Below are 19471 nucleotides of genomic sequence, written 5' to 3' on the forward strand. Positions count from 1 at the left end.
GGCCCCAAGAAATCAATTTTGATGTTATCAATACTGAACCAATAGAACTCGAGGTTTATGATAATACTGAGAATCTACCACCAGCACTTTCTACTTCAGACGCTTCCATATCTACGTTTACTCCGAGGAAACCTTTTGAAGATTTATGTGATCGACAAAAACGGAGACGTTTAGATGAAATAAATAAAAATCTTTCATTTTCTCCGGAAGAAATGTCTGCCATATCAACAAGGAGTTTAAAAAATAGTGGAAACGAAGATATTTCAAAAATAATGAACCATTTACTCAATCATCCAGAAGATTTAAATAAAGTCAAGGCATGCTTAAACAACGATAAGGTTTAGAGTGATACGTATTCACCTGATAAGGCACTAGCTTTATTAGTTTCGCTAAAGTTATCAAAGTGGCAATATATAAACTTAAGAGAGTCTGCGAGTGAAAATGGTTCAGAGTTATATCCATCGTACTACAAATTGCAACAAGCTAAATTGAATTGTTATCCAGATAAAAAAGATTTATGTATTACTGAGGACGGGGCTTCAATTAAACTGCAAGCTTTACTCAACTTGACTGTATCAAGACTTTTGGATGCAATATCCATGGATTTGGACGCAACAATAAATTTAGAGCTTGTAAGTAAATGGGGTTTTGACGGAGCTTCTGGTCAAAGTGTGTACAAGCAAAAAGTAAACAAAGAATTTGAAGACTCCAGTATTTTTATGGCCAGTCTAGTACCAGTTAGGCTACAACAATCCGATGGAACTATTGTTTGGGAAAACGAAAGACCATCGTCCACGTTTTACTGTCGTCCATTAATGTTTCAATTTACGAAAGAAACCCAGTCCACTGTTATGTCAATTAAAAACAGAATAACAGAAGAAATAAAAGCGCTTCAGCCATCAAAACTGAATCAAATTTAAGTGTCTCAGCAGTTACTTTTGACGATGATTGACGGAAAGATAACGTCATATTTATCAGAGACGTCGACAGCCGTTTGCGATATTTGCAAAGCAAAGCCATCGGAAATGAACAATATTGAACTGCTTGACCAAAAACACAAGAATGAAGAAATTCACCAGTACGGACTATCATCTTTACACTGCTGGATAAGGTGTATGGAGTGCCTTCTTCACATAGGTAACAATAATTATTCTTATTTATCATACCTTAGCTATTAATTACTTTACAGCCGCAAGTCATTGTTCTTTTACAAAATATTTATTTTCAATATTAATTGTAAATAATAGCTTAGTTTTATTCCCTCTTTTTGTTTACACTTAGATTTAAGATTTCATATTAGTAATTCCTATTGGAAAATGTTTATCTTGTGTCTCATTCTTATAATATTGCTGTCCCTTTCGCACGGGAATGTAGTGTGTTTCACACAATTGTTATTGCTGTATCTTTCTTGCATAGTTGCACTCGAACTATTGTTGTCTCTTTTTTACATGGCTTTATTTTACACATTTTATTGTTTATTTATCTTATAAGAATGTTTGTTTACCATTGTATTAGCTTATAAGAATCCCATTTGATGTCATATTATGTGTAAAATGTTATATTTCAATAAACGGACTGCATTCGTTCGACAACAACCGATAGACCCCCACGGGCTCTAACGGTACAAATTTCCTATATAAACACGCACTTTCACAGTTGGAACGTCCTGGCTCGGAACGTCCTGGCTCTCACCCGCGCAACCCGTGTTCTTCGTGCTCCATACGTCGAGGTCTCTCCGTATGTCGTAGCCGTCCCGCGAGTTGTGCGACCGTGCCGATCCCTTCCGAGTGTCTTCGCCTGTGGATGCAGTGTTTTACCGCCTGTGGATGCAGTGCTGAAACCTCGGAGTGCAGTGACAGGCTTTTATACTATTTTTATATAGCCGACTGTGATCGCGGGGGACCTCAACTGCAAGCACCCGGGCTGGGGCTCGCGTACCACCAACCGTGATGGCACCCGCCTCTTCGCCGACGCAGAGCGCGTGGGGTACAGCGTGGTGGGTACATATGGGCCTACCCACTACCCTGAGTGCCCCACCCACTCGCCGGATGTCCTGGATGTTGCCGTAATCCACCGCCTCCCGGGGAACTTCGAGCAGGAGGTCCTCGAGGAGGCCTTTGGCTCAGATCACCTCCCAGTGCTGGCGATCGTGAGCGCCGCGCCCGTGGCCATTCCACCACCGCCGCGGCGCCCCGCCCACGACTGGGAGGTGTTTGCCCAGCACCTCCACAACTCCACCCCCAATTTTCCGGTGGCCTCTGCGGAAGACGTGGAGAACCTGACGCAGCAGGTCACCGCCGCCATCACCGCCGCCATGCAAGCGGCCACTCAGCCGGCCACCGGTCATAGCCGGAAGAGATACGCCCTGCCGCGCCACATAGCCGCTCTTATCCAGGAGAAGAAGCGGCTGCGTAGGCGCTGGCAAGCGACCCGTTGCCCTCAGTTGAAGACTGAGGTCAACCGCCTAACCGAGACAGTCAAGACCCAGCTACGGGAGCATAATGCGGCCGCCTGGTCCCGGCGCATTACGGAAGCTGGCGACGACTGGCACTCGCTACACCGTCTGTGCCGTTCCATGACCCACACCTCCGCCCCGACGAGACCGATGCTGCATCCCGATGGGAACCTCGGCACCAAGCCGAAGACCGAGCCGAGATCCATGCGGCCCACCTGGAGAGACAGTTCTCCCCTCTGCCCACTACGGCGGTAGAGCATGTAGCCGCTATCTCTGAGGAGGTGAGATCCTTTCTTGAATCCCCTCCTCCTCCCAACGATATTCCTAACTTCTATTTCTCACCTAGAGAGGTTAGGAAAGTCCTATCCCGTCTCAAACCCCGTAAAGCTCCCGGTGCCGATGGAATCCCAAATTCCGCTCTCCGGCACCTTCCCTTCCGTACGGTGGCCGCCCTCACTCGCTTATATAACGGGATCGTGAGGACCGGCCACTTCCCTTCTCCCTGGAAGATGGGGCTCATCATTACAATCCCCAAGCCCAAAAAGAACCTCCGCCTCCCGGAGGGCTACCGCCCCATCACGCTCCTTTCCACGGTCTCGAAGGTTTTCGGGATCCTCCTCCTCAAACATCTGAACCCCTACCTCCCTCCTCGGAGGGAACAATTCGGCTTTCGCTCCCAGCTGAGTACCACCCTTCAGCTGGTCAGAGTGATTCACCACCTCACTACCGCCGTCAACAGGAGAGAATCCAGCGTGGCCGTCTTTCTCGACATGGAGAAAGCATTCGACTCGGTCTGGCATGACGGCCTCATCTATAAACTTATGAAGGCTGGACTACCGGGGTTCCTTGTCCGGGTCGTGGCCTCCTATCTGTCCGGGAGGACATTCAGGGTTCGAGTGGACGGAACCCTCTCCGAGGAGCACTCCATCAGCGCTGGAGTTCCCCAGGGTGGAGTCGTATCCCCTGGGCTTTATAACTTCTACACCAGCGACGTCCCAGCTGACCCGGGGACCATCACCGCCCTGTACGCGGACGACACCGCCTACCTCGCGACATCCATGTCGCTACCGCACGCCGCCGTCAAGATCCAGAGGACGCTGGACCTCCTCCCTGACTGGCTGAGCAAATGGAGACTGTCAGTTAACGCTGCCAAGTCCCAGGCGCTCGCCGTGTCCAAGAGGAGGGTCACTATGGCTCCTCTGAAGATCGGCGACGGCGAAATCCCATGGCGTAACACCGCCAAGTATCTCGGGGTCACTATAGACCGCCGCCTCACCATGGGAGAGCAATGCAAACAGGCCGCAGGCGGCGCTAGGGCAGCTGCCGCCCAACTCCGCCCCCTGTTTGCCGCCCCCACGGTGCCCCTCAACATGCGACTGGCGCTCTACAAAACGTACGTCCGGTCCCGCCTTACGTACGCGGCCCCAGCGTGGTACCAGCTGCTGCCTGTGACGCGACGCAAGTCGCTCCAGCGGCAGCAAAACCGCGTGCTGCGCCGCGTCGTCGGTGCGCCGCGCTATGTGCGCAACGCCACCATCGCCCGTGACCTGCGTGTGGAGAGCGTCGAGGAGCATGTTGCCAGGCTGGCCTCCAACCTGTTTTCCCGAGCTGATGCCTCGAGCCTGGTCGAGCTGGAAGACCTGGCTCCCTGGCACGCTCGGCCCCCCGACCAGCGTCTACTGCCCCGAGATACAACCTTCGACGAGGGAGGCAACCTGCGCCGTCTGCAGCCGCGCCGTCCCCGAAGAGGAGGAGCCGTGCGGAGAGCGCCATAGCGCCCCGCACCACACCATCAACCTGACGATGGGTTCCCTCATCGCCCACCGCCCCCGCGCTGGGCATTAAACCCCCAACGCGGCCCCCTTTTTCACCGTGACACCAGGGGCCTGGCGAGTGGCAGCCCTATTGCCATTACCGCCGACCCCTCGGTGTCCTTTCCCCCCTCGGCATCCAATGCCAGGGCTCCGGGAAGTTCTCTTTCCCCTTTTTCACTTTCCCAGCTCGGTCTGGCCCACAGCGTAGTGGAAAGACGGCGCGCGTGGGAGTGGTCCCATACACGTTATCTCCGCTCCAGGGCGGGGACCCTCGTGCGCCGCCGGGACCCTACCTGTCCCGGCCGAGTTCGGCTTTCCGGCCGTTAACACCTCCTGGTCGTCCCAGGCCCCAGGGTTTTCCCCGCGTTACCGCGGGGTTTTATCCCAAAAAATTTTAGTCTCTCTCCGCGCACCCGGTACCATACCGGGTGCGCAACATACAAGAAGGAACTTCACATGAAGAGGGGCTTAGCCCCTGGGCATGTTTCCCCACCCAGGCCCACAACCAGGGCCAGGTGTGAGATGACGTAACCGAGTGCACTTTCTCGGTGCATACACATTCACTTCCGACAAGCCAAGCAGATGCATGCGTAAGCCCTGCTCCACCACACTCCGCTCCAAGCAGTACCAAGTTCACTCCTGTGTTTCCTTCTCGTCTCCTGCACCTCCTTCTCCAGGAATCTTCCATCCGGCATCCTTCACCTTCAAGATACAGTCCACTGCTCTGCCACCCGGCGACCACGGCCCCGCCGAGTTTGTCGTGTCGCCAACAACTGGTCCTTCGAGCCGGATCACTGCGTCAGCTCGTGAAGAAAGAAGCTCGCCCTGAAGATTGCAGCCAGCCCTGGAGAAGAGAGAAGCTCGCCCTGAAGACGGCAGCCCAGTCCCGGAGAAGAGAGAAGATTGAAGAGAGAAAACACAGGAGAAGAGACGAAGCCCCTGCAGCCAAGGCCAGCGTCTACCTTCTGAAGAAAGAAGAAAGAAACAAGTACGCGCGAGTGTTGGTGGTTGGCTTTGCTTACCTCCACCAATTACTTGGAAGCAATCCTCATTAACGTGCGTGGCCACCTAGCGGTGTTAAACGGCCCCTGCAGAGCGCACGGAAGCATTGTGGACGACCTGACGCCTCCACACACCTACCCAGGTGAACAGTCAGACCCCGCCGGCACGGTACGGTAACGCTCTGGGGCCACAAGTTGGCACGCAACGACGGGTGCGGACATTCCTCCCGCACTTTGATGCACCCGTGAGCGCCCGCGCCCTCTACCGGGAGGTTCCTACCTTCCTATTCCCTGCATTCCTATTCCCGGTTCGGCGTCACCGCGGTAGCAAGCTGACCGGGCTGTTAGTAGTAGGCTTGGTAGGTCGCGTTACGTATAGGTAAAGACATTAAGTGAAGTGAAAGTGAAAAGTGTTAGTTTTAAGGTTAGGGCCCCTCGTGCGCAATGGAGAACGCGCGTGTGTTGCGCTCGGGCAAGTCCACGCCCTCGCGGGAAGAGACGCCATCGTCAGGGCAGACCACGACCCACGAGACCAACACATGGAGCAGAGGCACCGGCGTTGAAGACACGACGGAGAGCAGCACGCGTACCGACGCTAGGGCCAAACTAAATTCAGTACCCGCACAAATCGACAACGTAGTCGAAAATGTAGGAAGTGCGCCGGGCACTATAGTTAACGTCCCCGGGGACAGAGCGAGCAGCAAATTATCCGCGTTGCAGGCCGAATTAGAGTATCACAACTCCGAACTAGTACGGGCTAGGGCGGCGTCCGCAGCTGCCATGAGTCGGCTGGAAATAGCTAGGATAGAGCTAGGAGAATCCACCGACGCGGACCAGCCACCCAGATCGAATAAAACCCGAGTTGAAGGCTGGATCTCGGAGCAATGTGTTAGGCCGTCAACAAGCGCTCAAAACCCGGGACGAGACCCGCGTCCGACCGAAAACATCGAACCGCGCGCCGGTAACACGTCGCTTAGCGACATGACATTGCTAGCCAACGCGATAGTTCAAGCGGTCAATTCGAGTAGGTCGGAAGCGACGCCTAAATTCATTCATGAGTTGCCCCACTTCGACGGAACAATTACGGAGTGGATGGCGTTTAAATCCGTTTTTAATGACACCGCGGATATGTTCTCGGACATTCAAAATGTAGCTAGGTTAAGAAAAGCATTAAGAGGCGCGGCCCGCGAAACAGTTAGATCTTTGCTATACACAGTATCGGACCCGTACGAAATAATAGATACGCTAGAACGGCGATACGGCAGGCCAGAACTACTTATTCTCTCCGAAATCGAAAACATAAAACGTTTACCCCGTATGACGGAAGACGGGCGCAATGTTAGTAGTTTCGCGAGTAAAATATCAAACACGGTAGCGGCCATAAAGTCACTTAACCAGCCACAATATTTGTATTCTCCCGAGTTAGTGGGTCGAATAGTCGACAAGTTAAATATTATTTTAAAATATAAGTGGTACGAGTTCAAATCTGAACGACCCGGAGCACCGGAGCTCGAATTAATGGCTAGATTTTTAAATATTATGGCGGATCAGTGCGGCGCGATGTTCGCATACGAAACAGCTAGGGAGGAAAGGAGAGGCAAGATGAAACCTCGCGCGGTAAACACGACTCGCACACGGACTCATAGATCGACGCGTTATGATAGCGATAGTTCCTGTGATAGATCAGATTGCGAAGTCACGTACGAGCCGCGTAATACCGTAGCAGCCGCGTTCAAACCCTCAGCTAAAAAGGCCGAACCATTCAGGCCGAAGCATCGCACGCCGCGCCCCGCGACAGAGGCGCCACGCTCCGCGACGGAAGCGCCGTCAAACTCGTCCAACAGAAATAATTGTCCCGTATGTTCAGGCTCCCATACGACTATTAATTGTGCAGATTTTATTAAACTTAGCGTATCGGAAAGATGGGACGCAGCTAAAAATAGTAAACTTTGCTTTAGATGTCTAAATAACTCGCACGGGCGAACTTTCAGATGTAAATATATTCCGTGCGGCATAAACGGTTGCGAAGCGTCTCATAATAAGCTATTACACGGCAGCGGCAGTGCAGCGCCGCCCGCAAGCGGCAATGTTAGCTCAATAAATCACGTTCGTGCGTCAAACACCTACCTCAAAGTAGTGCCGGTTGAGATAAGTGGCCCAGTGGGCACCACCGCTACATACGCCTTGCTGGACGAGGGCTCTACATTGACCCTAGTTGAGCGTACGGTAGCGGACAGTGTAGCACCCAGGGGTCGCAGCCAGCTACTTAAGTTGGAAGGGGTAGGCGGTAACCAAATTGACGACCCCGAATCGTGCAACATATCGCTAACAATCCGCGGCGCGTGTAGTCGAAATCTAGAAAAAATGAACGCGAGCACGATTAGTAATTTGAACCTTACGCCGCAGTCCGTAAGCAAGGACCTAGTTAGACAGTGCAGCCACCTAGCGGAATTAGAAGACGAACTGTGTTACGAGCAGGCTAAACCTACGATACTTATCGGCCAAGATAACTGGCACTTAATTACGTCTCGACAATTACGTATCGGAAATAAGGGCCAGCCAGTGGCGTCGTTAACTAAATTAGGATGGGTCCTGCACGGGCAGGACGCAAGCTCGCGTAATTTAAATAATATTCAGTTCATAAGTCACGTAAGAACGTCGCAGTCCGAGGATCCCGCGTTAGAATTGATAAGGAATTATTTTAGCATAGAGTCGTTAGGTATAGAGCCGCGTAAACCTAAAGCGGATCCGGACGAGCGCGCGTTAACTGTTTTAAATAGAACTTGCAATAAAATGAACGATTGCGATCGGTATGAGTCGGGCTTATTGTGGAAAACCGACAATGAAGTAATGCCGGACAATAAGAAACAAGCCCTAAGCCGTCTGTACAATCTAGAGAACAAATTAGATAAAAACTTAAACTTAAAAATAGAGTATTCGAAACAAGTAAATAACTTGCTAAGTTCGGGTTACGCGGAACTAGTGAGCACCCCAGCCACATCACCTCGCACCTGGTACTTACCTCATTTTTCAGTGGTTCATCCCCAAAAAGGTAAGGTGCGACTGGTTTTTGACGCTGCGGCTAAATGCGGGGGAAAATGTTTGAATGATGCGCTACTAACCGGGCCCGACTTATTGCAGTCGCTTTTCGGCGTTTTAGTTAGGTTCCGCGAAGGAAAAATAGCAGTAGTAGCGGACATCAAAGAGATGTTCTTACAAATAAAAGTGATTGATTCGGATCGCGACAGCCTTCGTTTTCTGTGGCGAGGCAACGATAGAAACATCCCCCCGCGAGAATACCGTATGACCTCGCTTATTTTTGGGGCGGCCTCATCGCCGTGCGTGGCCATTCATGTTAAAAATAAAAACGCGCAAAACTTTAGTTCAGAGTACCCGAAGGTAGCTAAAGCTGCGGAACGGAACTTTTATATGGACGATTACTTAGACTCATTCGACGACGCGGACGAAGCCAGGCAAGCGGTCAATGCCATGTATAGGATTAACTTAGGCGCTTCGTTCGAGTTACGCGGTTGGGCGTCGAATGTGCCCGAAGTAATAAAAGACGTTTCCGTTAAGCGAATTAGCGGCGCGACGACTTTAGGAAAAAGCGATACAGAGAGGACTTTAGGTCTCATTTGGAACCACGCTCGCGACACTCTAGGATTTAACGTGAACCTCAGAAACACGCCATCTAGTGTAATTTCAGGGGAAATTTTACCCACCAAGAGGCAAGTCACTAGCGCCGTCATGTCGGTTTTCGACCCGTTAGGATTAGTTTCGCCGGTAACTATGGTAGGTAAGTGCCTCATTCAGGAAATATGGCGTAGTGGCGTAGGTTGGGACGATCCTATAACTAAGGAACACCACATTACGTGGATGTCGTTTATTAATAATTTAAACTTGCTGAGGACTTTCGAAATAGAAAGATACGTACCTGCCCCGCCCTCTGGCGAGGGGGAGTTACACATATTTTGCGATGCTAGCGAAAAAGTTTATTCGGCCGCAGTTTATTTCGTTAGCATGAATAATAACACAAAGACGGCTAGATTAGTTACGGGAAAGGCGAAAGTAGCGCCGTTAAAACCAATTTCGATACCGCGATTAGAGTTGCAAGCCGCGGTTCTTGGTTCCCGCTTAGCAGAGTCAGTAAAACGGGAATCTGACTACAAAATTACAAAGTCGTATTACTGGTCGGATTCAAAAACGGTATTTGCTTGGATTAGGTCCGATCCGCGTACTTTCAAGTCGTTTGTCGCGCACCGGCTAACCGAGATCGAAAGTACAACGACCTCGGCCGACTGGCGATGGGTGCCGAGCGCCGACAACGTCGCGGACGACGCTACCAAGGGCATTCCGGTGAATTTTAGTTCGACACACAGATGGTTTACAGGACCTAGCTTTATTTTAGACGACCCCGCGACATGGCCGTGCGAAAAGCGGACCGCGGCTCCCTTACCCCCTTCAGGGGAGGAGAGAATAATTAAGCAGGTTCACGTCTGTGTAGACCATGTAAATAACGATTACTTGCCTAAAGTTGAAAGGTTTTCGAAGTATAAGCGCCTGGTACGCGCTGCTGCCACCGTCTTGCTCTCGGCTGAGGCATTTAAAGCCAAATTGCTCAAGAGAAAAGTAAATACGGAAATCTCTCCTGATCACATCAGACTAGTAGAATTGCTGCTTATCAAGAGGAGTCAGAACATCTCGTTCGCGGACGATATAAAGACGATAGAGGCTGGGCAACGACCTCCGAAGAGGTCCCCCTTTCACAAACTTGCTGTGAAACTCGACCGCAGCGGGATATTATACCTCGATAGCAGAGTTAAGGAAGAATATAATCTGCCTGTCCTACATGCGAAGGAAGAATTTACCCGACTGTTAGTGCATCACACGCACGCAGTATTTAACCACGGCAATCACCAAACCGTGATGAACGAGCTCCGACAGCGCTACCACATAATTGGACTACGCAGCATCCTTCGCTATATATGCAACAAATGTCAATGGTGTAGAACCTACAGAGGAACTCCCTCTAAAATTCCCCTGGGTGACTTACCTCCTGAAAGACTGGCCCACAATCAGCCGCCGTTCACAGCCTTGGCGGTTGACTATTTTGGCCCAATGCACGTCACGATCGGGCGAAGACACGAGAAGCGGTGGGGCGCACTTTACACGTGCCTCACCACTCGGGCCGTGCATCTGGAGCTGGTGCCTTCCCTATCTGCATCCTCCATGATTATGAGCTTGCGCCGAATGATGTCCCGCCGTGGCACTCCGACGGTCATATATAGCGACAACGGAACCAACTTCGTGGGCGCCGAGAAAGAAGTGACGGAAGCTCTTCAACAAAATGACGACGCGATGAAGGTCTTCGCCTCCGGAAAACAGATAATTTGGAAAAGAATACCCCCTGGGGCCCCGAACATGGGCGGCGCCTGGGAGAGATTAGTGAGATCTGTGAAGGCGGCATTACGAGTCACCTTAACAGAAAAGACGCCCCCAGATGAAGTGTTGCATACGCTGTTGCTGGAAGCAGAACATGTCATAAATACGAGACCGTTAACACCAGTAAATCCTGATCTAAACGAGGAATCACTGACCCCAAATCACTTCCTAATTGGGAGGTCAAGCGGGATGATACCTTTCGGCTCGTATAAAGACTACACAGCAGACAGTCGCTCGTGGAAAGCTGCGCAAAAGTTGGCCGAAGCGTTCTGGGCTCGATGGGTAGCAGAGTACAAACCCCAATTGATGCCTCGGCTCGGCAACCCGCAGCACAGCAACCTCAACCCCGGAGACATCGTTATAATATGTGATAGAACGATGCCCCGTGGCCTAGAGGTGAAATAATAAAGACTTTCCCAGGTCCAGACGGGCGGGTTAGAGTAGCAGAAGTCCGTACAGCCGCCGGACTAATTCGTCGCCCAGCCTCTCGTCTGATTCTCGTAAGCAGCCAGGAATAAAACGTTTCGGTGCTTGCGCACGAGGGGGAGACTGTAAATAATAGCTTAGTTTTATTCCCTCTTTTTGTTTACACTTAGATTTAAGATTTCATATTAGTAATTCCTATTGGAAAATGTTTATCTTGTGTCTCATTCTTATAATATTGCTGTCCCTTTCGCACGGGAATGTAGTGTGTTTCACACAATTGTTATTGCTGTATCTTTCTTGCATAGTTGCACTCGAACTATTGTTGTCTCTTTTTTACATGGCTTTATTTTACACATTTTATTGTTTATTTATCTTATAAGAATGTTTGTTTACCATTGTATTAGCTTATAAGAATCCCATTTGATGTCATATTATGTGTAAAATGTTATATTTCAATAAACGGACTGCATTCGTTCGACAACAACCGATAGACCCCCACGGGCTCTAACGGTACAAATTTCCTATATAAACACGCACTTTCTCGGTGCATACAACTCTGCTCTCGGATTCCGTCCGATGAACAGACCTCCCACCTTCCGACTTCCTTGTGTAACGCACTATAATATAATAAGTGTAGTGAATCATTGTTCAAGAAAAAAGGTCTTCTTCTCGGGACTGCCGGCATCGAGTGCCCTGTTTCGCGCGTTCTCCGCCAGGGCCCGCCCTGGGCGCTCGTTGCGTCATCCGCCGCGTCGTTGCGGACCGCCCGCTGCCGCGACCGTACAAACCGCCGCGTTCGCGATCGATATCGTTCCGCCGCGGCCAAGTGTTCTATCGTATCACTTTTCCACCGATATAGTGTTGAGTGTCTGTGTTCAGTGTTAGTGTTTTTCGGTGCGTTCCTGCGTCCGCGGAACGGATTGTAAAAACTGTAAGTAGAGTGAACGAAATAGGCACACACCACTGCGCTCCCCCGCGCAAACACACCTCCCCTCCCGTGATGCGGGCGGGGTTGTAATTAGCTAGGAAATAAATAACCGTTTATAAAGTAGAGCAGAGCCCATAGCCAGGTTTTAAAATTAATAATGGAGAAATCCATTATTAACAAATTCCTGGCCTTTCTCGAGGCTAAATTCCCAGGAGCCTCAGAGGCCTGGGTAGAATTTAGCGCCAACACCGAGTCCCCGGCTTCACCGGATGGCTCGGATGTAGACTTCTCGGCGCCGGCTTCACCGGAGTCCGAGACCACCACCACCACCTCGTCCGCTGAAAGCGAGACCTCGGAGATGGAATGCTCTGAGGTTTCGGAAGTGGACGACGACCAAGGGGACTTCACGGAAGTGAAGCCTAAGAAGTCCAAAAAGAGGAAGCGCTCGGACGGCGCCTCCTCTGAGGACAGTTCCCAGCCGGCCACCACACCGGCTAAGCGTAAAAATAAAAAGGAGGGCCCGGCCCCCAAACCGGAATCACCCCGCGCTGTCCCCATGCAGACTGACAGCATGACCGACGCCCCCCCGTCCTCCCAGATGGCCCCCCCGTCTTCCCAGACGGCCCCCCCGTCTTCCCAGAAGGCCCCACCGACCCCCAAATTGCCTCCTCCGCTTATTATACAGGAGAAGGCAAAATGGAACGAAATTAGTGCGGCAATAAACGAGAAGCGTATCAGCTTCTCGTCTGCCCACTCCACCCCAAACGGCATTGTAATGCAGGTGGCCACTCCTGCGGACCACCGCAGACTGTCCAAGTTTCTCCAAGAGAGCAAAATAGGATACCACACCTATGCTCTCGAGGAAGAGCGCGTCCTACGCGCCGTCATAAAAGGGATCGACAAAGAAATCGACCCCAGTCTTGTAAAAGACGACCTCCTTAACCAGGGGTTCCCCGTCCAAGCGGTACACAGAATGTACCACCCGATCAAAAAATACAAGTACAATATGGTACTTGTAACCCTCCCCCTCACCCCCGAGGGGAAAGCAATTTTCAATATTAAATCTGTGTGCCACCTTGTGGGCATACGAGTTGAGCCCCCTCAGAAAAGGGCAATGCCCGGCCAGTGCCACCGTTGCCAACTGTACGGGCACTCAGCCAAAAACTGCTTCGGCAGACCGCGCTGTGTCAAGTGCCTAGGCGACCACGGCACAGCCGACTGCACCCGCAAAAGCCCAGCTGAGGAGACTGAACCTCCCAGCTGCGTTCTGTGCAAGTCTTCTGGCCATCCGGCCAATTACAGGGGGTGCAGACGCGCCCCCAAGCCCAAGAGGCGAGGTGCACCAAGGCCAAAGAGGCCCCCACCTCCCCCCAGGCAGAACCTTGTTCCTGCCCCCCTCCCCTCTGTAAATGCATGGAGCAGCAGGGGACCCCCCCCGCCGAAACCGGAGCCCCTCCCGGTCCCCCGGACAAAGGCGGCCCCCCCTCCTCCTCCACCAGCCAAGGTGGCACCCCCCCCCCTCCCCCACCAAAACGGGTGGTGAAGGCGCTGCCTCCTCCCACCTCGTACCCTGAGACAAGTTATGCCGAGAATCTTGCCTATGCGGCAGACTTCCTCAGGGATATCGATCGCGAGGAACTTAAAGTGTTCACCGCAAAAATAAGAGCTGCCCGATCGTTTGACGACAGATTAGCAGCAATAATCACCCACGCCCGCCTTGTCGACGCAATAAAGGCGCAAACCACCGTCCATTATTAATGGCTTCCCCGGGCAGAACAAAACCTCATTCCCTACGCGTAGTGTCGTTCAATGCGAACGGCATTAGAGACTCTGGTGACGAAATCCGTGAATTCGTCAAAAACCTCGAAGTCGACATCCTACTAGTGCAGGAGACGTTCTTAAAACCTAGCATGAAAACACCAAAATTTGCCAATTATAGACTAGTAAGAAACGACAGAAGGCGGCACTCTTATTTATTATAAGAGTTGCCTCCACTGCGTCCCTCTCGAGCCGCCTCCCTTAGAGGCGTTAGAGGTTTCATTATGTCATGTCAGTATGACAGGCCATGAGCCAATCATAATAGCCAGCACCTACCTAAGGTGCAAAAGTAGTTTTCCTCCTAGCGACCTACAAGCGCTATTCAACTTAGGCAACGCCGTGTTCATAGCAGGCGACCTAAATTGTAAAAACACAGAGTGGGGCAACGTAAATAACAATTCAAACGGCTTGATTCTGTCAAATCTCGCCGACTCACTCAATTTCATTATTATCGCTCCTGAAAACCCCACCCGCTACGACACTTGCAACCGCCAAAACGGCATAATTCTAAACCCTAGCACTATAGACATAGCGCTGTGCAAAAATGTTTCTCTCGACATCTCTGCCGAGACACTCTCCGAGCTTAACTCAGACCACAGACCGGTAAAGTTTACAATAGGTAACTCTAACCGTTTCAATAACGTAAAGAAAAAGATTATCGACTACAAAACGTTAGCCGATAACATCCAAAAACATTCAATCGACTCACCTGGATAAAATCCCAGACACCATAGTTAGTAGCGAAGCCGCTATAGCGGCCGCATCCGACTTGACCGACCACCTGGTAGCGACCATAGAAAAGTCGTCCCGGGAGGTGTCAATGAACCATGAAGGTCACTGGCCCCTACCGGACGACATAAAGGAGTCCATCAGACTCCGCAATGCGGCTAAACGCACCTATGATCGCTACCCGTCAGAGGACTGTCGGAAAGCCCTCCGTCGTCTCGAAAGAGAAGTAAAGTCCAAGATTAAAGAACGCAAAACAGAAAGATGGGACCGACTTCTGAGCGAATTAAAGCCCTCACACGTGGCCTACTGGCCCCTCGCGAAAGCCCTTAAAAAGAACACGGAGAGCGATATGCCTCCTCTTGTCAGACCAAATCGTCCTCCTGCACTGGTAGATGAAGACAAAGCTGAAGTTCTGGCTGACACAATCGAACAACAGTGTCGGCCAAGTACCCTCCCGATTGACCCTACGCACCTTAGGATTGTCGAAAATGAGGTGGAGGACCGACTCTCGAGACCACCAACGGAGTCACTAAGACCGGTGGACTCAGAGGAGGTCAAAGACATCATTAAAGGCTTACATGCCAAAAAAGCCCCCGGACAGGACGGCATCTCAAATAAAGTTCTAAAAATGCTCCCCTCCGAAATTATTCAACTCCTAGTGAATATCTTTAACGCCCTTTTAATAGGATGTTCATTCCCAGACATCTGGAAGGTAGCTATTGTAATAGGCATACACAAACCGGGGAAACCCCGGGCGAAGCCCAGTAGCTACCGACCAATCAGTCTCCTTAGCTCCCTTGGCAAAGTTTACGAGAGAATAATTCTCAAACGTCTTAAAGACGTCATCCAAGAGAAAAATCTCCTTCCAGATGAGCAGTATTATATTTATTACAATATTTATTTTTACCTACTACGTAATAATTTTTTGAAGTTGCGTTATTCAATGAAATTCTTGTTTTTAGTTTTTATTTTATTATTATTATTTTAGATTAGTTGTTGGTTTATTGATTTAGATGTCGTTTTTCCCCTTTTTACTGTTTTAACTATACTTTTTATTTACACTGGTTTTAAATTTCTAATTATAAAATGCTATGATTAATATTGAAGATATAATATTTTTAGGTACATTCCTGATATTTGTGTCTTTACTTTTTTCATCTTAAAAATAAACTTTTGTGACTTGCTGCTTTCTATATTGTTGTGTCATAAGTTATATAAACTTGCATCTGTGAACCCGGATTGATGTCCGTGACGTCACCTGTCGGCCCAGCGGAAGATCAGCGCTGATTGCTTACAGTCAGCATATGCTGAGCTGCGTCGGCTTGTGCTCGAAAACATTTTATGATGTATGTATTATTTATTGTAACTAAACTATGTATGTTTTCCTGCACAAATAAACATTTTCTTTCTTTCTTTCTTTCTTCTTTCAGTACGCCTTCCGCGAACGCCATAGCTGCCCCGCCCAAGTACACCGCCTAACGGAGTACATTCTTGAAAAAAAGAACAACCGAGAAAAGACTTGCGCCGTATTCTTCGATATCGCAAAAGCCTTCGATAAAATCTGGCATAAAGGCCTAATTTTCAAATTATATCAGCTCGGCATACCCGACAGCTTAGTGCTGATTATCAGTAACTATCTCAAAAACCGAACATTTCGCTTCCGAGTCGAAGGCGCACTGTCCTCCCTAAGAGACCTAGAGGCCGGAGTCCCTCAGGGTTCGGTCCTCTCGCCCTCCCTATACAATCTGTACACCTCAGATATCCCCCGACACCCTAGGGTGCATAGGGCCATGTTTGCCGATGACACAGCTCTGTTCTGTGCCAGCAGACACATCCGCAACGCCCAATTATGGCTCCAAGAGGCCGTCACCCAGCTGGGTGAATGGTTCTCTAAATGGAGAATCGAGGTAAATCCCGAAAAAAGCAAAGCAATCCAGTTTTGCCGAACAAATATCCGATTGAAGCCTGTCAGGCTGCACGGGAACATCATTCCGGAAGTCACCCACGTTAAATACCTCGGAGTAACTCTAGACAGGTTGATGACCTTCAGTAAACATATTAAAAACTCGGTCCGAAAAGCGAAATTTGTACTCTACAAATTATACGCACTACTAAATGCACGCAGTAAGATGCCCTTAAGGCACAAGCTGACGCTATACAAAACTTGTGTTAGAACAATACTCACTTATGCGTGTGTCTCTTTCGCACACATAAGTGAAGATCAGATGAGTAATCTACAGAGAGTCCAAAACCGGTTCCTGCGTATGGCAACAGGAGCACCCGCGTATATGAGGAACATCGACCTGCATAGAGACTTCGAATTAATCACTATTAAAGCCCACATCAAAGAACTTGTAGAAAGATTCTTTGAGAGAGGCAAAGTTCACCCCAACCCCCTAGTTAGAAGGGCAGTTGATTATGACGTCAATTATAATACGTTTAGGAATCCCCATAAACGGCCTAAGCACATCTTAGCCGACCCAGTAGACAGGATAACAGAATACGTAACGTACTGTGTACAGTTACGTAAACACAAATCACACGCACCCGCGTTACACACGCACCGGAGACGGCGCCGGCGTCGACTCCGATGTCTTACAGCTAACACGGACACACGTACAGACGTACTGACCGACTCTGACACGGAACCGAACCCGCGACCGGGAACGAGTTCGGATTCCGCCAGACTAGGCACCCTAAACATTAATCGCGTTCGCGACATTGATATAGAGAGCTCTATCAATGCTTCGGACAATTTACTTGACATAAGGACAATCGCGCGCGCGTCCACCCGACCGCACGCGGGAGGGGGGAGGGCCGGCCCTCCTAGTCAAATAGATTAAAATACCAGGGGGCCTACTACAACCTCTTAAAGCAGTATTATTTTAATCTTACTTTATGATTTCGTACCATCACCTCTTAAAAGTAAGATTACTTTATGATTGTTCCGTCAAGACGTTTTGTGACGTCATGTCCCGATTCATTCGCTCTCAGCGTACCATGAGCTCCATTTTGACACCGTTTGACAGATGAGCAAGATTACTTTAACGTCAAACTAGCGATCTTAAATCCGCTGTGAAATATCAACTTTTTTAAGATTGTTTTGCATTTTTTACTGTTTTTTAGTAAAATTATATTTGAAAATTGAGTACGGTACGACTTTAAATTACGCATATTATGTATTAACAACAAAATTCTTAACTTTATTTGTATTTAAAGTTAACCATGTACATAAAAAACGGCGTTTGTTTTGAGATAACCAATGTATTAAATATTTACTAAACGTACCTTCTATTTACCTTATAATAGAAAATATCGAAACAGTCTTCAAAGTCGCGCAACTCACACACCACTTAAAACTTTTATGTTTTAGCGTACCACACCAACACTTCACGTCTTATTTGGGTTTCAGCATTGGTTTTTCAACAATTTCACTATTTGATTTAATTCTTATTGTTAACAATTTAGCGCTGAATCGGTTTAATTTATTGAAATATTTGAGTTTAGTACCATTCAAATTCTCTACAGTCACTAATAAGTTTTTTCTACATATGTTTAGACTAATTAGACACTTCATTTGTTTACACAATCGTGTGAGAGTGACAAAAAGCTTTATAGCTGCTATCTCGCTTCCACCCATGACAATTCATTTGTTTATACAATCGTGTGAGAGAGACAAAGCGCTTTGTAGCTGCTATCTCGCTTCCTCCCATTGATAAATGTAAACAAATAATTTGATATCGTTCGTTCTTTCCCATCACTTAGCAGGAATAAAACAAGATTGTTTTCATACACTTTAAAAAGTTCATGGTACGAATCAAAGTAAGGTTATTGTAATCTTACAACAAAGTGTTCTGGAAACATGATAGTTTTAGGAAAGGTTGTGGTAGGCCGCCAGAGCTACTCTATCGCGATAAACACTCGTACGCCGTTAGGTTTTGCTACGCGCGCGAGCGGCTTCACACATCAGCGTGTGCGGCCGGGGTCGGACCCCTAGTACCAACCCTAAATAAATTATCCGTTGTTCCCCAATATCCGGATTACGTCGCCCACTAGGGGGTGACGGGGGGTCTCCTGACCCCTTTCGAAAAACTAAACCTCAAGGCTGCTAAACGGCAGTCTCCTTACCGACGAAACTGAAACGGCCCTCTCACACAGGGCCGGTAGCGTAGACCCATACGAAAAAAAAAAAAAAAAAAAAATACGGTGCATACACATTCACTTCCGACAAGCCAAGCAGATGCATGCGTAAGCCCTGCTCCACCACACTCCGCTCCAAGCAGTACCAAGTTTTACTCCTGTGTTTCCTTCTCGTCTCCTGCACCTCCTTCTCCAGGAATCTTCCATCCGGCATCCTTCACTTTCAAGATACAGTCCACTGCTCTACCACCCGGCGACTACGGCCCCGCCGAGTTTGTCGTGTCGCCAACATTAATAATGTCCCATTTTTCTTATGCAGCCTATCGTATGGATTTAAAAAAATGGAGTGGCAGGGGCGAAGATCAACAAAAAATTAAGCTTAGAAAGTTCGAAATTCAGCGAGCATTTAGAGAAGATTGCGGATTACTAATAGACCAGGTGAAACAAGGAGAGGGAACAACTAATGATGGCAATACTGCCCGAAGATTTTTCAGGGACACAGACACTGCAGCCCGTATTACTGGTATAAGCAAGGAATTAATAGAAAGGTTACATGTAATACTCCAGACTGTAGCATCTGGAGAGTGCGTCAACCTTTCTAAATTCTCCTTATTCTGTAGAGAGACTGCAGAACTCTACATAAATTTATATCCCTGGTATTATATGCCTTCTAGTTTACATAAGCTGCTTATACATGGCGCTGATATTATCCAGCATT

This window comes from Aricia agestis, chromosome 3 (genome assembly GCF_905147365.1).
Source record: "Aricia agestis chromosome 3, ilAriAges1.1, whole genome shotgun sequence".
Classification (NCBI taxonomy): domain Eukaryota; kingdom Metazoa; phylum Arthropoda; class Insecta; order Lepidoptera; family Lycaenidae; genus Aricia; species Aricia agestis.